The sequence below is a fragment of the Tachyglossus aculeatus genome, chromosome X1 (assembly GCF_015852505.1).
Source record: "Tachyglossus aculeatus isolate mTacAcu1 chromosome X1, mTacAcu1.pri, whole genome shotgun sequence".
Taxonomy (NCBI): Eukaryota; Metazoa; Chordata; class Mammalia; order Monotremata; family Tachyglossidae; genus Tachyglossus; species Tachyglossus aculeatus.
Window position 1 is genome coordinate 129,154,708 of NC_052101.1, and position 11,003 is coordinate 129,165,710.

Genomic DNA, 11,003 nt, shown 5'->3' on the forward strand with positions numbered 1-11,003 from the left:
CAAAAATCTCCAGTGGCTACCAACCAACCTACGCATCAGGCAGAAACTCCTCACCCTTGGCTTCAAGGCTCTCCATCACCTCACCCCCTCCTACCTCACCTCCCTTCTCTCCTTCTACAGCCCAGCCCACACCCTCCACTCCTCTGCCGCTAATCTCCTCACCGTACCTCGTTCTCGCCTGTCCTGCCATCGAACCCCGGCCCACGTCATCCCCCGGGCCTGGAATGCCCTCCCTCCCAACATCCGCCATCTCTTCCTCCCTTCAAGGCCCTACTGAGAGCTCACCTCCTCCAAGAGGCCTTCCCAGACTGAGCACCCTCCTTCCGGTCCCCCTCCTCCCCCTCTCCATCCCCTCCGCCTTGCCTCCTTCCCTTCCCCACAGCACCTGTATATATGTATATATGTTTGTACATATTTAGTACTCTATTTATTTATTTTACTTGTACATATCTATTCTATTTATTTTATTTTGTTAATATGTTTTGTTTTGTTCTCTGTCTCCCCCTTCTAGACTGCGAGCCCACTGTTGGGTAGGGACCGTTTCCATGTGTTCCCAACTTGTACTTCCCAAGCGCTTAGTACAGTGCTCTGCACACAGTAAGTGCTCAATAAATACGATTGATTGATTGATTGATTGATTGATTCTATGAGACAGTGGGTGAGTCACTTAACTTCTCTGTTCCCTTATTTGTGAATTGGGGATTCAATCCCTGTCCTCCCTCCTCCTTCCACTGTGAGCCTCATGTGGGACAGGAATTGTGTCCAACCTGATTATCTTAGATCCACCCCACTGCTCAGGAGAAGTACTTGGTACACAGTAAGTACTTACAAAATACTACCATTATTACCATTTTTTTTGAGCATTCTCCCAAGCCTCCTGATTTGCTGCAGAATCAGGGAAACTTGCAGCTGGACCCAGAATCCCCCAGGTGTGAACTTGGACAAGTCACTTGACTTCTCTGGGCCTCAGTTACCTCATCTGCAAAATGGGGATTAAGACTGTGAGCTCCATGTGGGACATGGACTTTGCCCAATGTGATTAGTTTGTATCTACCCCAGCACTTAGTTCAGTACTTGATGCACTTGATACAACTCTGTTGAATTACACTATCACAAGTGCTTAATACAGTGCTCGGCACACAGTAAGCATTCACTGAATACCACTGATTGATTGATTGATAGGGGAAAGAAGGCGGGAATGAGAACCAGGGGATCCTGGTTCTTCACCCAGCTTGGCCACTGGCTGGCACTGTGGGTTTGAGCAATCAATCGATCATATTTATTGAGCACTTACTGTACTAAGCACTTGGGAGAGTACAACACAACAATAGAACGGACACATTCCCAGCCCACAGCAGGTTTACAGTCTAGAGGACGAACTTACACTCTAAAGGATGAACTTACACTCGAGAGAACGAATTTACAGTCTAGAGGACAAGCTAAGAGTCACATAACCCCTCTGGGCTGCAGTTTCCTTCTCCTTGAAAAGGGAATAATAGGCAATGGGGCCTAGTCCCAGCTGTCTCAATGGCTTGCTGTGTGATCAAGGACAAATTGCTTAACTTCTCTGGGCCTCAGTTCCCTCACCTGGAAAATGGGAATAATATTCTCTGACTCTGCCTTAAATGGAAGCTCTGGGGATAAAAAGAGATGGGAAAGCACATTGGAAAATAAAAGTATTTGACAAATACAAGACATTAATACAGGGGCAGGAACACCATATCCAGCAGATGATCACTCTCTCTACCTAGAAGCAGCATGGCTCAGTGGAAATAGCACGGGCTTTGGAGTCAGAAGTCATGGGTTCAAATCCCAGCTCTGTCAATTGTCAGCTATGTGACTTTGGGTAAGTCACTTAACTTCTCTGTGCCTCAGTTACCTCATCTGTAAAATGGGGATTAAGCCTGTGAGCCCCCTGTGGGACATCCTGATTGCCTTGTAACCTCCCCAGTGCTTAGAACAGTGCTCTGCATGTAGTAAGTGCTTAATAAATGCCATTATCATCATTATTATTATTAAAATCACATCTCTTCCGAGAGGTCTTCCCTGAATAAGGCCTCATTTCCCCAACTCTCTCTCCCTTCTCAGTCACCTTCATACTTAGATTTGCACTCTTTCTACACCCCATCCTCAGCCCAACATGATTTATATCCTTATCCATAGTTTATCTTAATGTACTTCTCCCCCTCTGGACTGTAAGCTCCTTAAGAGCATGGGACATGTCTACCAACTCTGTTATACTGTACTCTCCCAAGTGCTCAGCACAGTACTCAACACATGGTAAGTGCTTGATAAATATGATTGATTGACTGATTGGGAAGGAAGGAAATGGGTTGGGGGGAGAGAGAAGGAACAGAGAGAGCCCCCCAGTCCTCCAGACTCAGGAAATTTAGTTCAGGTGGAGAGGTGTGACTGAGTCAGGAGTGAAAATTGGAGATCCATTGGCTAGTCTCAGGCAGACAAGAGGCTGTGTAGAAGGAACCTCCTTCTGCCAGGGGTTTGGAAAGAATACACTTTTACCTGTCCTGTGGAGATGTACCAGTAGTAGTAGGAGGAGGAGGAGGAGGAGGAGGAGGAGTAGCAGCCGCACTAGTTTTAGAAGCAGTAAGAATAGTAGTAGTAGTAGCAGTAATTGTAGGAATAGCAGCAGTAGTAGTGTTAATACCCCTCTCAGGGTCACACTTGGAGAGTTTCCAGTACTCTACCAGCCTCAACTTTGGGAGGGAGAGTCAAGAAGAGGCCTACCCATTCCATTCCTAGCTTGGCCAGTGGCTAGCGAGCGGAAGGCAATCTGCTACAAGTCAAAACTCACCTGTGCTGGGCAGCAGCGGCATGGGAGAAAGTTGAGGGCAGAGACTTAGGTTTACTGCACAGAAGGAGGCAATGGCAAACTGCTTCCAGATTTTTACCAAGAAAACTCTATGGATCCACTACCAGAAGGATTGCAGATGGAGGTGGGGCCTTCTGGGAGAGATGTGTCCATTGCGTCGCTATGGGTCGGAGGCGACTCAACAGCAAAAGACAAGTAGTGTTAATAGGAGTAGGAGTGGGAGTAGCAGTAGTACGAGTAATAGCAGTAGCAGTAGTAATGGTAGCAAAGGTAGCAGTAGCAGTAGCAATAGTAGTAATAATAGAGAAGCAGCGTGGCTCAATGGAAGGAGCATGGGCTTGGGAGTCAGAGGTCATGAGTTCTAATTCCGGCTCTGCCACATCAGCTGTGTGACTTTGGGCAAGTCACTTAACTTCTCTGGGCCTCAAGCTACCTCATCTGTAAAATGGGGATTAAGATTGTGAGACCCACGGGGTACAACCTGATTACCTTTTATCCTCCCCGGCACTTAGAATAGTGCTTGGCACATAGTAAGTGCTTAACAAATACTATTATTATTATTAATAGAAGTAGTAGTAGCAGCAGCAGCTGTAGTAGTAGCAGTAGTAGTAGTAGCAGCAGTAGTAGCAGTAGTAAGTGTGTGGCAAAGCAGCTTGACCTAGTGGATAAAGCCCAGGCCTGGGAGTCAGAAGGACCTGGGTTCTAATTCCAGCTCTGCTACTTGTCTCCTGTGGGACACTGGGCAAGTCTTTTAGAGAAGCAATGTGCCTCAGTGGAAAGAGCACGGGCTTTGGAGTCAGTGGTCATGGGTTCAAATTCCGGCTCTGCCATTTGTCATCTGTGTGACTTTGGGCAAGTCACTTAACTTCTCTGTGCCTCAGTTCCCTCATCTGTAAAATGGGGATTGACTGTGAGCCCCCCGTGGGACAACCTGATCACCTTGTAACCTCCCCAGTGCTTAGAACAGTGCTTTGCATATAGTAAGTGCGTAATAAATGCCATCATTATTATTATTATAATTATTTTAACTTCTTTGTGCCTGAGTTCCCTCATCTGTAAAATGGGGATTAAGATTGTGAGCCCTATGTGGAACAGGGACTTTGTCCAAACTGATTAGCTTGTATCTACCCCAGAGCTTAATACAGTGTCTGGCACTTAGTAAGCACTTAACAAATACTATTATTTTTAACAAATAATATTATTATACTATTCCCTGCTCATTGTGGGCAGGGAATGTGCCTGTTTATTGTTATATCACACTCTCCCAAGAACTTAGTACAGTGCTCTGCACACAGTAAGTGCTCAATAAATGCAATTGAATGAATATATATATAAATTCATATAATAATAATTATTATTATTATGGTAATTGTTAAGCACTTCCTATGTGCCAGTCACTGTACTGTACTAAGTGCTGGGGTAGATACAAGGAAGTCAGGTTGGACACAGTTACTGTCCCACGTGGGACTCACAGCCTCAATCCCCATTTTACAGATGAGGTAACTGAGGCACAGAGAAGTAAAATGACTTGCCCAAGGTCACACAGCAGAGAAGTGGCAGAGCCAGGTCTAGATCCCATGATGTTCTGACTCCCAAACCTGTGCTCTATCCACTATGCCATGCTGCTTCTGTTAGCAGAATAATTATTATATACATATAATATATAGAGAAGCAGTATGGCTCAGTGGAAAGATCCCGGGCTTTGGAATCAAAGGTCATGGATTCAAATGCCGGCTTTGCCAATTGTCAGCTGTGTGACTTTGGGCAAGTCACTTAACTTCTCTGTGCCTCAGTTCCCTCATCTGTAAAACGGAGATTAAAGACTGTGAGCCCCCCACCGTGGGACAACCTGATCATCTTGTAACCACCCCAGTGCTTAGAACAGTGCTTTGCACATAGTAAGCACTTAATAAAATGCCATTATTATTATTATTATATATAATATTATTTGTATATATATATATATATATATATATATATATATATACATATAAAGTGCCTGATCCTCTGTTGGCTGTACAGGAGACAAAGGTATTTATCTCTTTCTGAAAATTCTGCAGGGGATGATGATGATGTTGATGGCATTTGTTAAGCACTTACCATGTGCTGAGCACTGATCTAAGTGCTGGGGTAGATACAAGGTAATCAAGTTGTCCCACGTGGGGCTCACAGTCTTAATCCACACTTTACAGATGAGGTAACTGAGGCACAGAGAAGTGAAGTGACTTACCCAAAATCACACAGCTGAGAAGTGGCGGAGCCGGGTGTAGAACCCAGGACCTTTGACTCCTAAGCCCATGCTCTTCCCACTAAGCCAAGTAACAATGAAGTCCAACTTTCACCATTTAATCAAACGTATTCATTGAGAATGCCCTGGATGTAGATCACTGTACCAAGTGCATGGGTCAGTATAATAAAGGGAAAAGATACAGTCCTTGTCCTCAAGGAGGTTACACTCTAACAGAGAAGGCAGGTAAACAGAAATTGTATACATATACTGGGAGTGGGAGGGAAAAAAGATGCAATTGGAAGTAATAAGGGTATGGGAAAAGGAGTCAATAAATGGAGTACTTAAATTTATATATACTGGTATGCCTGGCTTAGTGTTCTGAAATGGATCCATGAAAATAGAGGGCAAAGCGAAAGAGTACTAAAAAAAGTCTAGTTTCCTATGGGAAATAATGTAAAATGCATTCACGCCTTCCCAACATCCAAAGGACTGACCAAAACAATAGGAATATATTGTACAATGGTGACAGAAACCTAATAAATAGAATTACATGATCAAATAGCTGTGACTATGTGCCAGTAATTACAGATTTTGCCTTAGATGATTTCAAAGTGTTATCTTTCACAGTCTATCTCACAAAAATACATCTTGTGGTAACGTGCTAGAGGGCTGCCATTAGCTAAGCTAAATACATCGGCCATTGTCTACCTTGAAATGGAAAGGGACCTTTATCATGCTATACAAGTCAGTCAACATACTGCAAAAACTGAGGAGAGGAGGGCTAGAACTTGATTAATAATAATAATAATAATAATAATTGTGGTATTTTTTAAGTGCTTACTGTGTGCCAGGCACTGTACTAAGCACTGGGGTGGATACAAGCAAATCAGGCTGGACGCAGTCCCTGACCCACATGGAACTCCCAGTCTTAATCCCCATTTTACAGATGAGGAACAGAAGCACAGAGAAATGAAATGACTTGTCCAAGGTCACACAGCAGATAAGTGACAGGGCTGGGATTAAAACCCACGACCTTCTGACTCCCAGGCCCGGGCTCTACCCACTATGCATGCTGCTTCATGCAACTTTGCAACACTACCTCACAGTGGGAAAGCTCAGTCATCGATACCTGAGGGTCTGAGAAAGGGATGTGATTTGTGTTTGTTTGGATTACAAGTATCATATTAATCAATCAATGATAGTTATTGAATGCTTACTATGTGCAGAACACTGTACTTAGCGCTTGGGAGAGTAAAATACAACAGAGTTGGTAGACACAATCCCTGCCCACAACGTGCTAGCCCTCTAGCACGTTACCACAATAATGCAGTCTAGAGGGGGAGACAAAAATTAATATCAATAAATAATTTATAATACATCGGGGTGGGGCACATATCTAATGTCCAAAGGTCACAGATTCAAGTGCAAGAGGATGCAGAAGGGAGACTGTAACCTCATTCTGGTCATGGAATGTGTATGATATATTGTACTCTCCCAATCGCTTAGTAGAATGCTCAATAAATGCTCAATAAATACGATTGATGCTGCTGCCCGGATTATCTTTGTCCAGAAACGCTCTGGGCATATCACTCCCCTCCTCAAAAATCTCCAGTGGCTACCAATCAATCTGCGCATCAGGCAGAAACTCCTCACCCTGGGCTTCAAGGCTCTCCATCACCTCACCCCCTCCTACCTCACCTCCCTTCTCTCCTTCTACAGCCCAGTCCACACCCTCCGCTCCTCCACCGCTGATCTCCTCACCGTACCTTGCTCTCGCCTGTCCCGCCATCGACCCCCGGCCCACGTCATCCCCCGGGCCTGGAATGCCCTCCCTCTGCCCATCCGCCAAGCTAGCTCTCTTCCTCCCTTCAAGGCCCTGCTGAGAGCTCACCTCCTCCAGGAGGCCTTCCCAGACTGAGCCCCTTCCTTCCTCTCCCCCTCGTCCCCCTCTCCATCCCCCCGATCTTACCTCCTTCCCTTCCCCACAGCACCTGTATATATGTATATATGTTTGTACATATTTTTACTCTATTTATTTATATTTTATTTGTACATATCTATTCTATTTATTTTATTTTGTTAGTATGTTTGGTTTTGTTCTCTGTCTCCCCCTTTTAGACTGTGAGCCCACTGTTGGGTAGGGACTGTCTCCATATGTTGCCAATTTGTACTTCCCAAGCGCTTAGTACAGTGCTCTGCACATAGTAAGCACTCAATAAATACGATTGATGATGATGATGACTGAAGGGAAGCAGCATGGCTTAGTGGAAAGTGCACGGGCTTTGGAGTCAGAGGTCTTGGGCTCAAATCCCGGCTCCACCAATTGTCAGCTGTGTGGGCAAGTCACTTCACTTCTCTGTACCTCGTTTCCTTCATCTGTAAAATGGGGATTAAGACTGCAAGCCCCCTGTGGGACAACCTGATCACCTTGTAACCTCCCGAATCAATCAATCAATCAATCAATCAATCAATCAATCAATCCTATTTATTGAGCACTTACTGTGTGAAGAGCACTGTACTAAGTGCTTGGGAAGTACAAGTTAGCAACATATAGAGACAGTCCCTACCCAACAGTGGGCTCACAGTCTAAAAGGGGGAGACAGAGAACAAAACCAAACATACTAACAAAATAAAATAAATAGAATAGATATGTACAAGTAAAATAAATAAATAAATAAATAGAGTAATAAATATGTACAAACATATATACAGGTGCTGTGGGGAAGGGAAGGAGGTAAGATGGGGGGGATGGAGAGGGGGACGAGGGGGAGAGGAAGGAAGGGGCTCAGTCTGGGAAGGCCTCCTAGCCAGCGCTTAGAACAGTGCTTTGCACATAGTAAGTGCTTAATAAATGCTATTATTATTATTATTATTATTATTATTATTATTATTATTATTATTAATGAATGGTCTCAGGATTGGGCAAGTTTGTAATGTAAACTCTGAAGGTGATCAATCAGGAGCAGGTATAAACCACTCTTTATTTGATCATCTTGAAGGTTTTCCCCTGATTAATGTGTTTTAGCACGAAATGCCCCAATCCATTGTGAAACCATACCAGCATTTACATTCAACAACACATGTTGGAGGCCTGTTCATACGTGTAGCTGTTGGGTGGACATGCCCAAGGGTGGAGGAAGACAGTTGGGTTTTCCCACTGGCTTTGAAGGTTGGGGGAGAGCGAGGGTCTTCAGGATTTAAAGAGAGAGTAGCTGGCACTGAGAGAGTGAAGAGAGAAGTATTCATTCAGGTGCATTTATGGAGCACTTACCATGTGCAGAGCACTGTACTAAGCGCCTGGGAGAGTACAATATAACAATAAACAGAATGCATTCCCTGTCCACAACGAGCTGACAGTCAAGAGGGGGAGAAGTAGAGGAAGGAAGTTGGTTTGGGAGGAGCTAAGAGTGAGGAGAGCACACAAGTAAGAAGGAGATGGCTGGAGGAGAACACTGAAGCCAATGCTCAAGACCTTCTGGGTGATGCAGACGGAGAAGACAACCAAATTCTATAAGCCCCTCTAGACTGTAGACTCCCAAGCGCTGAGTACAGTGCTTGGCACATAGTAAGCTCTCAATAACTACTACTGACTGATTGAGAAGCATCATGGCCTAGTAGGAAGAAAACAGTCCTGGGAGTCAGATGACCTGGGATCTAATCCCAGCTCTGCCAATTACCTGCTGTGTGACCTTGGGCAAATCACTTCACTCCTCTGTGCCTCAGTTTTTTCATCTGTAAAATGGCGATTAAATACCTCTTCTCCCTGCTACTTAGGCTGAAAGCCCCATGTGGGACAGGGACTCTGTCCAAACTGATTAACTTGTATCTATCCCAGTGCTTAGAACAGTATTTGACACACAGTAAGTGCTGAATGGATATAATAATAATAATAATAATGATAATAAATAATGATGATGAGATCACTAGAGTGGCCTGAAATATGGGAAAGATCTTTGAGAAAGGAAACCCCAAAATGTGTTAAGAATGAAACTGTTATTAATAATAATAGTGATGGCATTTATTAAGCACTTACTATGTGCAAAGCACTGTTCTAAGTGCTGGGGAGGTTACAAGGTGATCAGGTTGTCTCTCGTGGGGCTCACAGTCTTAATCCCCATTTTACAGATGAGGTAACTGAGACACAGAGAAGTTAAGTGACATGCCCAAAGTCACACAGCTGACAATTGGTGGAGCCGGGATTTGAACCCATGACCTCTGACTCCAAAGCCCGTGCTCTTTCCACTGAGCCATGCTCCTTCTCATGTTGAGATGATGATGATCAATATTCCCCAGGTACTTAGCATACCTCCCCCAAATCCTTACCAGAATGATTGGTCTACTGATCACATCACATAGACAGAGAGCAGCATCATGTTCCTTTGACCTAGTAGAAAGAACAAAGGCCTGGAACCAGAAAACCTGTGTTCTAACATTGGCTCTACTACTTTGCCTGAAGTGTCACGTGGGGTCAGTCACTTAACTTTTCTGTGCCTCAGTTACCTCACCTGTAAAGTGGGGATTCAATTCTTTTTCTCTCTCCCATTTGGAATTTGAGCCCAATGAGGGACAGGGATTCTGTCTGACCTGATTAGCTTTAATCTACCCCAGTGCTTAGTACAATGCTTGGCATGTAGTAAGTACTTTCCAAATACCACTATTATCATTAAATATTATCTCTCTTTATTGCTGAATTGTACTTTCCAAGTGCTTAGTACAGTGCTCTGCACACAATAAACACTCAATAAATACTATTGAATGAATGAATTAAATGTGATTGATTTTTTCCCATCTGATTTAATTGATTTAATTTAATTTAATTTGATTGGAATCAGAGGTCATGGGTTCAAATCCCGACTCCACAATTGTCAGCTGTGTGACTTTGGGCAAGTCACTTATCTTCTCTGGGCCTCAGTTACCTCATCTGTAAAATGGGGATGAAGACTGTGAGCCCCCCATGGGACAACCTGATCACCTTGTAATCTCCCCAGCGCTTAGAACAGTGCTTTGCACATAGTAAGCGCTTAATAAATGCTATCACTATTATTGTTTAGACTGTGCCTGACACATAGTAATAGCTTAAGGGCCATAGAAAAACAAATAAACAAAAATCGATCAACGGTATCAACTCAGCGCTTACCTTGTGCCAAGCACTGTACCAGGAACTTGAGAGAGCAGCACAGTATTCATTCATTCATTCATTCATTCATTCATTCATTCATTCATCCATCCAATCGTATTTATTGAGCACTTACTGTCTGCAGAGCACTGTACTAAGTGCTTAGGAAGTTGACTGGAGCCCTAGTCCGACTGGAACCCTAGTCCTGGCTCTGCAATGTGCCTGCTGTGTAACCTTGGGCATGCCATTTAACTTTTCTGGGCCTCAGTTTCCTCATCGATAAAATCTGAAAAATCTGTAATTTTTACAGCGCTTAGAATAGTGCTCTGCACATAGTAAGTGCTTAATAAATGCCATTATTATTATTATTATTATTATAAAGTACAATTTGGCAACAGAGACAATCCCTACCCAACAGCGGGTTCACTGTCTAAAATGGGGAGACAGACAACAAAACAAAACAAGTGGACAGGCGTCAATACCATCAAAATAGATAAATAGAATTATAGATATATAAACATCATTAATAAAATAGAGTAATAAATATGTACAAATATACACAAGTGCTGTGGGGAGGGGAAGGGAGTAGGGCATAGGGAGGGAGTGGGGGTGATGGGGAGGGGAGGAGTAGCAGAGGAAAAGGGGGGTGCTCAGTCTGGGAAGGCCTCCTGGAGGAGGTGAGCTCTCAGTAGGGTTTTGAAGGGAGGAAGAGAGCTAGCTTGGCGGATGTGTGGAGGGAGGGAATTCCAGGACAGAGTAGAGTTGATAGAGAAGCAGCATGGCTCAGTGGAAAGAGCACGGGCTTTGGAGTCAGAGGTCATGTGTTC

General features: G+C 44.0%; 1 non-coding gene across 1 annotated transcript; it reads left to right on the plus strand.

Annotated features, from left to right (window-relative positions):
- The first annotated feature begins 2,664 nt into the window (after window positions 1–2,664).
- LOC119920043 lies at window positions 2,665–2,802 on the plus strand. Its single transcript, XR_005447813.1, has one exon. It is a non-coding gene; the product is annotated as a small nucleolar RNA SNORA7 (small nucleolar RNA).
- Window positions 2,803–11,003: the final 8,201 nt, after the last annotated feature.